Genomic DNA, 14,763 nt, shown 5'->3' on the forward strand with positions numbered 1-14,763 from the left:
GGCTCGCCGTTGCGCTTGCAAACAGGGAGGCGGCAAGCGCGTAGCCGGTGCGCGTTGTAAAACCGGCCATTGGAGAGAGCGGGCGAGCGATCCTGGAGGACGAGCGGGCCGTGGGTCGTCCGGGCGTGTGTCCCCGAGCTGGTGGTCTTGCACGTGCGAATGCAACCTGCTTTTTGGAAGCCAACCTTGTGTGTGAGAGAGAAGGAGAAGTTTGATCATAAATTAATTCCTCCAGAGTCCTCCTGGCTCTGGGCGTGAGGCGCGATCGCCCCAACAGACGCGTGTCGCCCACGCTGCACTCTTCTGCGCGCCGAACTTCTTTCAGACTGATCGTGCAGACTTGAAAGATTCAGTAAGGAAGGTTTGTTTCTTGCATTTGTTTCTTGCGTTTATACCCCATCTTTTCCTCCATGAAACTCAAGGTGGCGTACATGGTTTAACCGCCACAACAACCCTGTGAGGTGGTTGGACTGAAAGGTAATTGGCCCAAGGTCACGCATTGAGCTTTATAGCCGAAGGCGTATTTGAACCCCGGTCTCTCCAGCTCCTAGTCCGGCACTCTAACCACTACACAGCACTGCCCTCTCTCCTTAAGGTGACTTCCTTCCCCGGGCTTTCTCTGCATGTGGGCGGCCTTTCTTAGGGGGTAGCTTGCTCCTGCCGTAGCCGCCCTATTCCCTGCCCTGCGAATAGGTACTCTGCGCCCGACGATTCTCACATCAACGTTTCTCTGCCTGCGTATGTTTGTATGCATGGGCAGACTCGTGTCAGCATCTCCGCCTCCCCCCGGCAGTTCTGTAGCTTCCCTTCTCTCTCTGGTCAGCGTGGTACGCCACCTGAGTGTCCGTGTCCACATGCATGTCTACACTCCGTGTCTTTACACGCAAGCAGACGTATTCCGCGTTGCGCGCTGTGCCACGGAAGACACTGCTTTTAAGACCGTGTGTCACGCGTGTTCAGTCCCCCCCCCGTGGGACATTTTGGCCAGGATCCTCGTGAGCACTGACTTCGGAGGAGCGAGCGGCCTTACTTCCGAGTAAACAAGCAAAGCACCGGGCAGCGCGTGTTTGTGGATTCGGGGCGCGCGCAACCCGCTGCCTGGCGACTGGCGCTCTCCCTGCATAGCTGTGGCGCCTCCGCCGTTGCTACGCGCGCGCTTTTTGCGCGATCGCGGTCCATAGCCTCCGCACGCTGTTTGGCCGCGTTTCCTCGGCGCCCAAACCGCCCACTTGGCCAGCGCTTACTCCGAAGTAAGCTCGCCTTAACCCGTCTTGCAAACCGGCTCCTTCCCTTTGCGCGCTTCCTCGGGAGCAAGCCCCGTTTGCAGCCAGCCACCGGATCGCACCGGGTTGGCTGGCTTCCCCCTGCTCCGGATTGCCGCCGCTTCACGCGCAAGTTCCGGAGGCGGGGAGGGGGAGATGATTTTGGAGGTGCCCGGGGGGGGTGCGCGCAGTCTCCCCTCCCTCCCCCTCTCCTCCCCTCCCCCCTCGCTTCCTCGGCTGGTCACATGGGGGGTGGGGCGCGCGCGGGTGGGGGGGGGAGTTTAAAAGAGCGTCTCCCTCGCTCCGCTTCTCTCTCGTTCTCGCTCTCTTCGCAGCCGGTGCAGGAAAGCAGTGCCGCCGCCGAAGCTCCGCCAGGGGCACCGACCACGCCGGGCAGCCGAAGCCGCCGGGCAGCGCTGGCTTGCCGGGAGCCCCGCGGCGGAGGGGGGCGCAGGGCGCGCGCGGTGAGTGGGGCGCCCAGATTGGGCAGCGAGGTGTTTGGGGGGATTTTTTTTGGGGGGTGGGGGCGGGCGGAATATGAACACCGACCTCTTCGCGGCGTGTGCAATGGGGGGAGTGTAAGAAATATATTTGCATCGGCTTGCATGCAATGCTAGATACATTATTTTTTGGAGAGCTTGCACATTGGTTCGTGCGTAAAGCTGGGGACTGTATTTGGGGATGCCTCCCTCCTGCTTGGTCGCCTCTCCTTCTCTGTCGCCCCCCCCCCGCGCTGCTTTCCTCTTGCTATGGAAACTTTTCTTCCCGGCGCGCGGAGGGGCTCCCCACCCCCGGCTCCCCCTCTCCTGGCGCGGACCCCGAAAAAGGGACGTTCAGAAGGGAGCGAAGCGGGAGGGGGGATCGCTTCTTCGCGGCCCTGTAGAGGGAGGAGGTGGGTTGGGAGCGCGCCTCCAGGGCTTAGATGTGGGGGAGAGAGAGATGCCCCCCCACTTTGCTCCGGCCAGACAGCTGAGCGGGGCTTCTTTTCTCTCTTTCCTCTCCCCTCTCCCCCCACCCCCAAGCACGGGAGCTCTTAGCCGGCGCCGATTGATCGAGCCGGAGCGGAAATGCTCTTCCTTCGGCTTTTTCTCTCCCCCCCCCCCCCACGCCCGCTTTTCCTCTTTCTTCCTCCCTTCTCGGATCCTGCTTTCTCTCCCCCCCCCCCCACCCGGTTTTCGCCCCGGCGACTCTGGAGAGAGCAGCAGCTGAGCTGGGCGCGCCTCGGAGCCGCGAGCGGGCAGCTTATTGTGCGTCCTGGGGTGGGTGGGGGTCCCTGCCTTTGAAATCGGAGTGCTGGTGGAGGGAGGGGGGAGGCATCTGCTCTAGGGTCTGGAGGTGGGGCAGCAACAGGTTCGTGTCCTGCCCGCCCCCGCCCCAATTGTTCCCTTCAATCTCGTGGGCTGCTTGGTGTTTTGCAACTTCTGAGCTGGGAAGCGTCGCGGGTGGGGGGATTTTGAGCGACCCTGAATTTCTCGGAAAAGGATGCAGTTCAGCACCCGGAAAGGAGTAGCTGTGAAAGAGCGTTCTTTTAAAAGTCATCCTCTCCCGGCCCCTGCCCCCCCATATTTTTTTAACTCTGTGGGGCATGGATTGCTTTTATGGGGCTAATGGCATAGATCGCAGGGGAATCTTAAAAGTGGGGACAAGGCTGACTGTCTCCTTGCACCACCCCATCAATTACATGGGTCTTTCCCCAACTCCTAGAAACCACCCCTCCCTTGCTGATGATTCTAAGAAAATAATTACACAAGTGTCTGGCACCCTCACTTTTAAAAACAAAAGTTACAATATATGGAAAGAAAAACCTGGTTTCCATACTAGGTGCCCTCAATCCATTAAAAAAGTCGATATATCTGCCCTCCCCACCCTCCACTTACAAGCCCTGAAGTCTCCATTTCTGCAAACACTCTGGGTAAAATTTGCAAATTCCTTGCTTGTTTGTGCAGGTTAGTTGTTCTCCATCTCTCGGTCCCTGTTCCCCCAAAAGAGATTCTTCAATAAGGACATAAACGTGTGTTTTTTTGGGGGGGGTGTCTTGCTAAGCAAGCCCCTCTCCATAGATATTGGGAGGGATGGGGCCAAATGCAGGGACAGGTTTTAGGAAGAGGGGGTAGCCATATGGAATCCCTCAGCATGTCAAAAGTGTGGCCCCCCCATATCTTGTATCCTCCCATCCATGGGATTTTCCAAGTGCCAAACACTGGAGTGCATCAAGGAGCCTTGAGATCTCTGCACGAGTTTAACCTGCTCCTTTTTCCTCTGTCAGGAGTTTTTTTTAAATCCTGCATGGTCTTTCTCGTATTGGGAGGTTGTGCTGCTGCTTGTCCAATGGCGCCTTTCGCATTTGAGCCGTTGTTCCATAGGGTGACTGGGCCCTGCTTTCTCCTTGTCGCCCTCTGGGGCAAACCCGGAGTTTGGAGACAGAGGGTGTGTGTGTGTGTGTGTGTGTGTGTGAATCCATTGAAATCTGGCATCCTGATGTTCCAGTGAGTTGCCTTGAAACCCGGTGGTGGTTCCTTTTTGCAGCAACTTTTGGGGAGCAGAAGCAGTTGTGCATACGGACGGCAGTTGTGCATACGGAACTGGATTTCATCTGCCTGCCTCTCCAAACTCTCTTGAAACTGCACTCTCCTCCAACTTGCCAGGGTGTGTGGGAGAGAATCTGAGCCTCACTGCAAAGGAGGCTGCCTTCTGATGGGAATTGTTCCGACTGCTTTTGATGTTGTACAGTATTGTTGTAGCCAGCCCGGGGATCTTAGGGCGAAGGGGCCAGGGCCAAGAAATCCAATAGATAGATAAATGCATTTGTAAGTGATGTGCAGAGATTTAGGGATTTGGTTGACCTCTGGTCGGCCACCATGTCTTCTTGTTGCTGCTCTGATATTTCCTTCTCCTTTCCTGCAAAAATGTTCGGGGATACCTTGCCTTGTGCCACAGTTTTCTCCCTGTGCCGCTGCTCCCAGCTTCACAGTTACATCTCCAGTTTGCTCCTCTTGCCGTTGTGTTCGCAAGTGCATTTCTCTACAGTCCCTGCTCCAGTGTTTCTGCCAGCGGCTGTGATTTGTGTGTTGCATGCTCGAGGTCTGTGAGAAAGAGAACTGGACAGGGAATGATTTGTCTGAAGAGCAAATGTCTTGCCTTATAAATTGTAATGGCTGCTGTTTTTTGTTTTTGTTTTTAAAAAGCCTGAGATGTTGCTACTTGCATTGAAATGAGGGCTCATCGGGGTTCAGTTTTCAATGTGCTTGCTTGCTAACTTTGTGAGGAACTACTGGGTACCTGTTTTTCCTCGTGGTCTTGGCTGGCTGGTTCTAAAGGGTTAACTTCCCAAGGAGAAATACGCTGGATAACTCTGGATCTGCCTTCTCCAAGCCGAAAGCTTTTGCCAGCCTAATACAGTCAGCCGTGGCAAAGTTTTGTAAGGAGCTGTAGTCCGTCCAGTAAGACTTCTTGCGCTAGAAAATTGGTTAATGCAATGGCTTCTTGAATCTCAAATATTTTTGGAGTTTGCGTGTGGATTCCTTGCTGGGCATGGTTTTCCCCCAGCGGTTTGTGCCCATCCTTAATAGCAGGGTGTTGACCAGAAGCCATGAAAGGACATTGCTAGCTCTGCCAGCGTTTTGCAGCCAGGATGCCTGGGCCACACACAAGCCCTTGCGGCTTTCTCCTGTGCTTCACAGTTGAAAACGGGTGTCACGAAGACCTGGTGGGCTGTATCTTCAAATGCATCTCCCTGGGTGATTATTTTCTCAACTGTAGGAACTGCCTTTGTAACAGCAAGAGCCGTTCGTGTGTTGGGTGCTGCGAGCCTCACTTTGAGTTGCTTTCAGCACATCCTGCTGTTCATAATGTTGCAAAAACAGTCCCCAAGATGTTGAGCCATATGCTGTTCCCGGAAAGTCTTTTTTCTTTTCAAGGGTGGCCTGGCGACCTCGGAGGTGGCACCCGATAATCCCTCGCCATGCTTGCTCTCTCCCACTTTCCTCAAAGAGAAAAAGAGAGTTGGTTGCAACAACCGTGCTTCCTAAGGAGTCTTGACAGCACGATGGCAGTGTAGCGTGTTGAAAAACCAAAAGATGAATTGACTGAAATGTGTGGGGTTTTTTTTTCTTTTTGAAGTAGCGTATTTGGAGAGGGGGTGTGTGTGTTCACAGTTGCATCTGCTTCTTTCGGTGGATTTTCCCTTCCAGAGCCTTTGAGTAGCAAGGAACTCCCCCAAATCCCAGAATTTTCAAAGGCTGGCATGTGCTCCCTGTGCCTGGTAAAGAACCATGTTGGCTAATAAAAAGCATTCCAGAATATCCTGCTTGTCTGGGGCAGATGGCAGAAGCCCCACTCAGATGAAGCGGTTTCATTCTTTCTCTGCCATGGGGGAATGACTCTTACAACTTAGGAGAAACAGGAACCCTGTGACCAACTCAGGGCTTTGCTTATTGAGGGGAACTTGTTCCCGGATCCTTCATTTGAAAACAAATGCTCAGGACTTGATGAGTAATCGGCTGGTGTGTACAGACACCTAAGCCCTTGTAGTTGAATTTTGCTTGGGAAGCCTCATAAATGTTTTCAGTGTGTGCGAGAGAGAAAGAGTATTGCTTGTTTGGAAGCTGATCTTTAATTTGTGTTGCTTAGCTTGAAACTGCTGAGAAAACGGTTGCATTTGGTGCTTATGCTTTCCTTATGTAATACAAAGTCAGTTTAAATCGCAGGCTGAGATGGCATGTAATGAGATAGTCATCTGCTACTCTACAAGGGAGAGAGCTTGTGACCAGCTGCAAGGGCATGATCCGCTAGGAATATTGCCAAAGTGAGGCCTGCTGAAACAGAGTTTTGCTCATGCACAACTCCCATTCAACGCTTAAATTTTTATCCCCCATTTTCGTTGTCCAGCAACTAACATTCGCAAGGGGCCTTGCTTGGGCTGGAGGCATTCCAGCAGATGGTGCCTTGAGACGATGTGTTGACCATCAAAATGTGACTGTCTTTTCTTAAAATGGTGTGTACTGTTAAAAGTTTTCTCATGCAGTATTGAATTTAGTTTGCGTATCAGTTTTTATGTTAGTGTTGTTTTTGTATTCAGTTTTGGAAAAGTTACATTAAAAAAAGTTTTTAAAACACTGGGTTTGTTTGTTTTTAAGCACATCTAACTGGGGTGCCCAGTCCTCTGGGCAGTTCTCTTGCACAATTGCCATTTGCAACAGATGGGAGCGATCCCTGTTTTTTGTGTGTCCCAGAGTCTTCATTTCATGGGTGGTTCCTCCTGTGCTTTGTGAAAGGAGCTGCTTCATAGGTACGTGTCTCTCGCTGGAACAGTTTCCCCCATGTGCTTAAATGAGAGTGGAAAAGCTTGACGCTTGCAGAGTTTTGCATTCCCTGTGGAGCCCCTGGAGCATGGCCCCAAATAGACAACAAATAAGTCACTCAAGGAACATTTAAACGTAAATTATCGCTCATGAATAAAACAAAATTTGAGCAATTAAGGAGTCCCAGAATGTTGTGTACTGATCACATGAATTTTGAATTAATGGAGAAGCGAGTTGCTGCTACAGTGCTCCATTAATAACGTCGAAAATGCTGGCAGGCTTTGTTTTAAACAACCCTGTGAGGTAGGTCAGTGCCCCTTTTGCAGAAGAGGAAATTTGAGGGTTTTCTAGTAATGTGAGTCCATGACACAGGCAGGACACAAATACAGACTGAAGGGCAATGGGTTTGGCATTTGTTCCAGTTCATGTATTTGTAGGGAACTGGTTACATCAGTGCAGCTTCCAACCTGGAGGAAGAACACCTGCTTTGAATGCAGAAGGTCCCAGTGCCAATCCTGGGCAGCTTCTACAGCTAAGAGACTTTGGTAGCTGGTGATGGGAAAGACCTGGAGACTTTGCAGAACAACTGTTAGCCACAAGGACCTCCCCATGATACGTGGTCCCAGGGGCTTGGCCACTCTGTAGAAAATTGTGCCAAGCAGGAATATCCTTATTTCACCTATTTAAAGAGCAACTGCTAAGAAGCAACATGGTTCCCTCATCCCATCTGATTCCCAAGTGGGTTGCAATTGCCTCAGCTACATGCGCGACTCTCTATATGAACCCTGGGATGGGGGTTAAGAAGTTGGGCGTGTCACTTTCCCCTCCACCTGTATCTCTGCAAAAGTTGCTTGTGCTGGAGAGAGTAACCTTCGCATGACTCGCGTTGCAGTCACCGTGACATCTGAGTCACTGACCACCTGACATCAGTTGCCCAGAGACTTTGCTTTGAAGGGAACGTGGGTGCTGGGGAGTCTTGTGGAAATAACTTCTGATGTGTGAAGAAGCCGTGAGTGTTATCGGTTATCCTACTTTACGCACGGGTTGCTGGTGTGTGTTGAATTTGTACTGGTGCCTGGTAGTGCTTGCTTGACAGGGATAACAGCTGTTTTCTCTGGGTAGACTCCATCTTCTCTGCGTTGTGTAGTTTTGCTAACATGTCCAGATTTTTCTCTATTTTGTGGGTGTCATCTAACGCAAGCGTACAGGTGAGAAAGTTGCTCTGGCCAGCAAAAAACGTTCCCAGCAAGGCATCTCTCAGGGCTTCCTTGTCCACTCTGAGGACTGAGTCTGAGCCCTTCTGATTTTCATGGGTTTTGATGGAGAGCCTCAGAAAATCCACATTCCCTTTATTCTTTCTTTCATTCCAGTCTCCTTACTTATTTGATCATTTAGTTAAAGCAAGTCTTAAAAGATCTGGGGATCCCGAGGTCAGGGTCCTGGGAGGCAAGAAAGGCATTTGAAACCCCCACCTCAGTTTTAGGAGAAAGTTTAACAGAGAATTTTTATTTCTGTAACAGAAGTTCTTTTATCGTACTATTCTATTTCAAACAATTCTTTAAAAAGTACCAGAATGCAACTAGGAAACCACTCAAGCACTGAATGGCAGACTTGGAAGAATGTATTGCTGGGTTCCTTCGCTGGCCCTTCAGGTTTGTTTATGAAACAGTATTTTTATATAAGTATAACTTGTTTGCTGGATAAAAAGTATCCTGTTTTTAGCTGCAATTCCTGCATTGCAGAGGGTTGGACTAGATGACCCTAGGGTTCCCTTTCAGCCTTACTACAGTGGTACCTTGGTCCTCTAATGTAATCCGTTCCGGAAGTCCGTTCCAAAACCAAAGCGTTCCAAAACCAAGGGGGGCTTTCCCATAGAAAGTAATGCAAAATGGATTAATCTGTTCCAGACTTTCTCCTAAAACAGCAATGTAACATGAATTTTACTATCTTAACGAGACCATTGATCCATAAAATGAAAGCAGTAAACAATGTACTGCAGTCACAATATCAGCCAATCAATCGGTAGCAGAACCGGGCTCCACACAGTCACAGAAACAAAACAAAAATGCAAAAACAAAATAGCAAAAACAGACCTCAGTGTAACTTGCAAAACAGAAGTGTGGCACTCAAATTGGAAGTGTAACGCTCAAAACGGAGCACGTACGGCTTCCGAAAAATGTTCGCAAACCAGAACACTTACTTCTGGGTTTGCAGTGTTTGGTTTCCAAGTTGTTTGAGTACCAAGGCGTTTGAGAACCAAGGTACCACTGTATTCTCTGGTTTGCCCACAGTGGCAGGCTGATGCCAAGTGCCCACTCTCACACTGGCACAAGCTGCCTGGTGCTTGGGGATGAGGCCATTTTCTCCGCTTGCTGGGCCTTTGGACATTTTCTTTTGTGGTCTGTGGGCATGAAGATCTTTGGGTGGTGGGACATGGCACCTCTTGGCACTAACCTGGAGCCTAGCCTTGCCATTTGCATGCCTGCCAGTGTTCGCTGTTTGTGTGCGCTGTTTGCCGCATCGTACTTGACAATCTGCAGGTTGCAAAGAGACAATCCCACCTCTGTGGAAGACAGAACTGTGCTGAGTGCTGCCTTCTTCCTCTTCCCTTCTGACCTGTGCGAGAGAGTTGGAACTGTAGAAATGTTGGAGTGCTTTTGCAGTCTCCAGATTTGCATTATTGCCCTGGTACAAACTCTTTCTGTAACCAGTTCTGGTGGCTCTCTGTGGCTTGTGCTCTCGTGTAAAAAAATGTGGGGAGAGAACATAATCAGCACAGTGGCTTCCGAATTTTGGAAGCTAAGCCTTTTATAGGGCTTGGCAGCTCCTCTTCACACCCCCCCCCCCCCATTCCTGGCTCCTATGTTCAGTAGATGTGTTTTGGTTCAGGCAACCCAGCTCCAACAGGAGGCCTTCATTTGAGAAGCAAGGCTGTAATTCTGTCGGCTGCCGGTAGGCGGCAGAAGGCTTGCTGGAATTATTTGGGAAGATTTATATGTGTATCTCTGTTTGGAGGTGGGTGGGAGGTTCTCTTATTTTCTGCTGCTGTTGGGAAGAAAATGTGCATCAGGACTCGGGTCCTAGGAGCAGGAAACCTGGGCGCTGGCCAAGTGAGATTTTTGAGGCAGGAGAGAGAATCTCCTCCTAGAGTTGATGTTATAGGAATTCTACGGTCTTATATATCCATAAAATAAATGTACAAGGCAAACACACACATAAGTACACAAACCACGTGTCTGAAATAGTACAGGAGAGCAATCCTGAAGCCATTTTGACTCTCCCAAATGGACCTCAAATATTTCTCTGCAAGGAGGAAGGAAATGGGGAAAGCTTTCAAATGGTCTTTGGACTGTAGGGGCTGCTTACACCTCCCTGTAAATAAAGCCTGGGAAGTATCTGTTATGCTGAGCACACTCTCAATATACGTAAGAAATTCAGGAGCTAAGGATTTACCATCTCTAAGGAATGGCTAGGTTACCCAGAACACGCAATCAAGGAAGGCATTATCAGGTATCTTGGCAGACAGGATTTCTCCTGGAGGCCGCCTCTTTCTGTGATGTTTGTATGATGTTTTTTGGGGTGGTTTTGAGCTACAGGGGAGGTAGTTTCAAAAGTCTTTACAAGAGCTTGCACACCAGTGTTCTGGGTTCCTCTCCTCTCTCTCCCTGTGTGTGGGGAACCTTGTTGCAAGAGTTTAATAAAGATCAGGCTTACTTGCTGCTTTGCTTCTCAATATTCTCTGGTTGGCTTCTGTTATTGTCTCCTACCGATAGAGAACCTACATAAAGACTCTATACTGGCTCTTGGAAAGGAGCAGTTTTTTCTTATAACATTGATTTTGCAGAGAGTCTCATGAACCCAGGACTTTGTGCATCTTAAAGTTGTGGAGCAGAGAGATTGTGTGGAGCCACACGGTGTTTGCACAGTTCTGCAGTGACACTTCCATGCCTTGACTTGTGAGGGAAGCCTTGCAAGTTCAACGGCTGCTAATGCAACAAACATGAATGGGAAAAATCTTACTTTTAACTGTCAGATTCTTTCCCAGCTTTTTTCAAAAAGACCTGGAAGTGGAAAAGATCAGTCCTTTTTTCCTTTAAAGGTCTACTCTGTTTCCTGCAGAACTTTTCTTACTCAAACGTATTTATATCCCACCCTTCTAATGTGAAAGTATTGCTTAGGGTGGCTTGCCGCATTTAAAAATAGCTATTTCACAAAAATAAAAATATAAAACAATTAAGAGAGGCTGGATCCAGTCGTTAAAACCAGACAGGAGACGACTGTGTATCTCCTGCCCAGTGAATGCCTGTCAGAATAAAACTGCCTTGACATGCTGATGAAAGACATCAGAGCCTAAGGGGCAGCCAGACTTCACGGGGCAAGACATTAGCTAGTCTTCCAAGGAGTTATTTTCAAAAAAAAAAAAAAGGAGAGAGATAATTTAATTGCTTAATTAGACTAATTGCCCTTGAACTCCATGCAATGCACTGAATCTTTGGGGGCAGCTGGAGAGGAGGGGCTTCAGGGCATTTCCAAGCAGCCTTGTCTTCCTCTTGTCTAATGATTGGCATTGAAGAAGAAGAAGAGTCCTCTGGACCAGAACAATGGCCCATCTACTCCAGCTTCCTCTTCTCTCAGAGGCTGACCAGGTGCCAGGGGGGAAACAAGTGAGCAGGATTCGAACACAAGAGCAACACTCCCCATTCCTGTGGTTTCCAACAACTGGTATTCAGAGACATTGCTGTGGAGGCAGAGCAGAGCCATTGTGGCTAGGAGCCATCAGTAGTCCTCTCCTCCTGAATTTGTCCAGTTCTCTTCTAAAGCTATACAAGTTGGTGGCCATCACTTCCTCCTGTGGCTTTTGTGAACTATGAAGGACTTTATTTTATCTATGCTGTATCTTCCAACCTTCAGTTTTATGGGGTGTCTCCTTCCTCCATGCCATGCATAGGTTTATGAACTTCCATACATCACCTCTTCTCTAAGCTAAAAAGTCCAGATGGTGGAAATGTCAGGTGCCATCCTTGTGCCCAGGCACTTGGTCTCAGGTGGTCAAGCCAAGTGCAATAATAATAATAATTAATAATAATAATTAATAATATTTATTTCCCACCGATCTGGCTGGGTTTCCCCAGCCACTCTGGGCGGCTTCCAACAGAATATTAAAATACAATAATCTATCAAACATTAAAGGCTTCCCTAAACAGGGCTGTCTTCAGATGTCTTCTAAAAGTCTGGTGGTTGTTTTTCTCTTTGGCATCTGGTGGGAGGGAGTTCCACAAGGTGGGCACCACCACCAAGAAGGCCCTCTGCCTGGTTCCCTGTAACTTGGCTTCTCACAATGAGGGAACTGCCCAAAGGCCCTTGGCATTGGCAAAATGCACCTGGCTAATGTCAAGAACGGACAATGGCCATCTATCGCAATCCCCACAATGTAGGAATCGCAACAAAATCATTCCTGACAGATGGCCATCCAACCTCTGTTTGCAGACCTCCAGTGAAGGAGAGCCCACCACCTTCAGAGAACTCTTAACCGCCAGTCAGTTCTTCCTGACATTTTGTCAGAATCTCCTTTCTTGTCATTTGAAGTCATTGCTTCAGGTCCTCCACTCTGGAGCTGTGGAAAGCAAGCTTGTGTGTGGTAAAAGGTAAAGGGACCCCTGACCATTAGGTCCAGTCATGGACGTCTCGGGTTGCGGTGCTCATCTCGCTTTACTGGCCGAGGGAGCCGGCATACAGCTTCCGGGTCATGTAGCCAGCATGACTAAGCCGCTTCTGGAGAACCAGAGCAGCGCACGGAAACGCCATTTACCTTCCTGCCGCAGTGGTACCTATTTATCTACTTGCACTTTGAGGTGCTTTCGAACTGCTAGGTTGGCAGGAGCTGGGACCGAGCAACGGGAGCTCACCCCGTCGCGGGGATTCGAACCGCAGACCTTCTGCTCAGCAAGCCCTAGGCTCCGTGGTTTAACCCACAGCGTGGTAGCCGTGTTCACATCCTCTGTTTTCTCATATCCAGGCTAAACATACCCAAGTATGAAGCAGCCTCTCTCCTCTCTCTTCCCTCCAAGCCCCAGAACTTTCCATGTGCTCTTGCACACCTCCCATTCACTTCAGTGGAGCATCTGTATGACAAGAACAGCTACATGCTGGAATGTGCCCTGAAACTGTTTCCTTCTGCCCATGTAACCCTGTTACTGTCTTGAAATGCGCCTGTATTCTGGGAGGATGTGGACACCCGCTGTGTATTAGTATTCTCCCTGCTCCCTCTTCCTGCTCTTCCCATTGTTTCCAGGAAGAGAGAGCTGGAGACAGATGGGGAGAGAAACACTGTGTTTAAATAACAGTTTGGGGTCAGTTTCAATATTTATTTTTTGTGAGTTTGGATGCCGACGAGCGTCTCTTTTTATTTGTTAATATTGTTCCCTCTCTCCCCCTCCTCCTCCCCCTCCCCTTTTTTCCTCTGGCTGCTTGTTTGGTTACACTTCCTTTTATTGGCAGAGCCTGCGGCCCGTCCTTGCAGCGCGTTCGGCGAGAGCAGATGTTGGGGTTTTCCCCCAGCTGCATTTCTGAATTAGTTTGGCTTTCAAATATTGTGCATTCTGAGGCATTGGGTCCTTTGCAAACTCTAGCTACTGCACCCCCTCCCTACCTGGACAGGTAATAATAATAATAATAATAATAATAATAATAATAATAATGATAATGATACCAGTAATTATTATTATTATTATTTATTTATATCCCGCCCTCCCCAGCCAAAGCCAGGCTCAGAGCGGCTGACAACAATAAAGGTAACACAACATTCTAAAATCAATTCATTTTAAAATTCAGAATCAAATTAATGGCAACCATTGGGCTAGAGTTCTATGAGGATTACCAAAGGAGGGGGTCAGACTGTGCCCTGGCCAAAGGCCTGGTGGAGCAGCTCTGTCTTGCAGGCCCTGCGGAAAGATGTCAAGTCCCGCAGAGCCCTGGTCTCTTGGGACAGTGTTCCACCAAGTCGGGGCCAGTGCTGAAAAAGCCCTGGCTCTGGTTGAGGCCAGCCTAACCTCCCTGTGGCCTGGGATCTCCAAGATGTTTTTATTTGAAGACCATAAGTTTCTCTGTGGGGACATACCAGGAGAGGCGGTCCCGTAGGTACCAGGGTCCAAGGCCGTATAGGACTTTAAAGGTTAAAACCAGCACCTTGAACCTGATCCTGTACTCCAGAAGAGCTTATTTGTTGCATTTATACCCCATTTTTTCTCACAAGGAGCACATGGTTCACCCCCTCCTCAGTTAATCCCTGCAACGACCCTGCGAGGGAGGTGAAGAGGCTGTGACTGACTCACCCTGTGAGCTTCGTGAAGGAGTAGGGATTTGTACTCTGGTCTCTCACAGGTCTTAGTCTGACACTCTCACCACTACACCCCACTGGCTTCCCGGAGTTTCTGTTATGTGGCAGCAATATACAGTCGTACTTTTGGAAGTCGAATGGAATCTGTTCTGGAAGCCTATTGTGCTACTCCTGTGGGTTAGCCGAGAGGCGAGGTCCAGGTCTGGTCCATGGTCAAAGGTGCAACGTGGAGGCTGTCCGTAGTAGCTGAATCTGGGTGCAGGGCAGGGAGTTGGGTGAAGTCAGGAACGGGCATGCAAGTAGGGAGCCAGAGCAGGTCAGGAGCTCAGGCAGGAAAGCAGGACAGGGTTCAGGCAGGAACTGGCAATCAACAAAGTTGCTCCCACAACTTGGGACTGGGGCTGGCCAGCTTTTATCTGCCCAGAGGCATAGGGTGCCCCGATCCTCAGGTGACTCGCCTCTCCTGGCCTGGAGGCGAGCACTCCTCCTGCGGGAACTTAGTTCCCTTCGCCTCTCTGCCCTGAGCCTCTGCAGCTCAGGAGAGGCTGGAGGGTTAGCGGACCCAGAGGCAACCTCAGCTTCCCCTGACGGGGCTGAGATTGGAGCACCTGCAGGCAATGGGTCCTCCATCACTTCAGGAACCAGAGCAGACTCAGCTGGTGCCTGCACCTGAGGATCCGGCACAGCACCTGAGGATCCGGCACAGGTGAGGACCCTTCAGGCTCAGGCCCCAGCCCCGGCTCAGCTGGTTCTGGAGGCGGGGACTCCTGTGCAGGCTGGGATTTCTCATGTTCAGCATCCGAGTCTGAATCCAAAGCCATCACACCTATTCAACTTCCAAAACGTTCAGAAACCAGAGTGTGGC

The 14,763-nt window shown here is 49.9% G+C and overlaps 1 protein-coding gene across 1 annotated transcript in view; it reads left to right on the plus strand.

Moving 5' to 3' along the window:
• Positions 1 to 1,607: 1,607 nt before the first annotated feature.
• The window catches only part of CNTFR (ciliary neurotrophic factor receptor), a 430,483-nt gene continuing 417,327 nt past the window's right edge, over positions 1,608 to 14,763 (plus strand). The window contains exon 1 of the mRNA XM_081929951.1: positions 1,608 to 1,726. The gene's annotated coding sequence lies outside the window, so the exon portion shown is untranslated. The remainder of the gene's footprint in view (positions 1,727 to 14,763) is intronic.

This window comes from Podarcis melisellensis (assembly GCF_964234715.1).
Source record: "Podarcis melisellensis genome assembly, chromosome: 11".
NCBI classification, from domain to species: Eukaryota; Metazoa; Chordata; class Lepidosauria; order Squamata; family Lacertidae; genus Podarcis; species Podarcis melisellensis.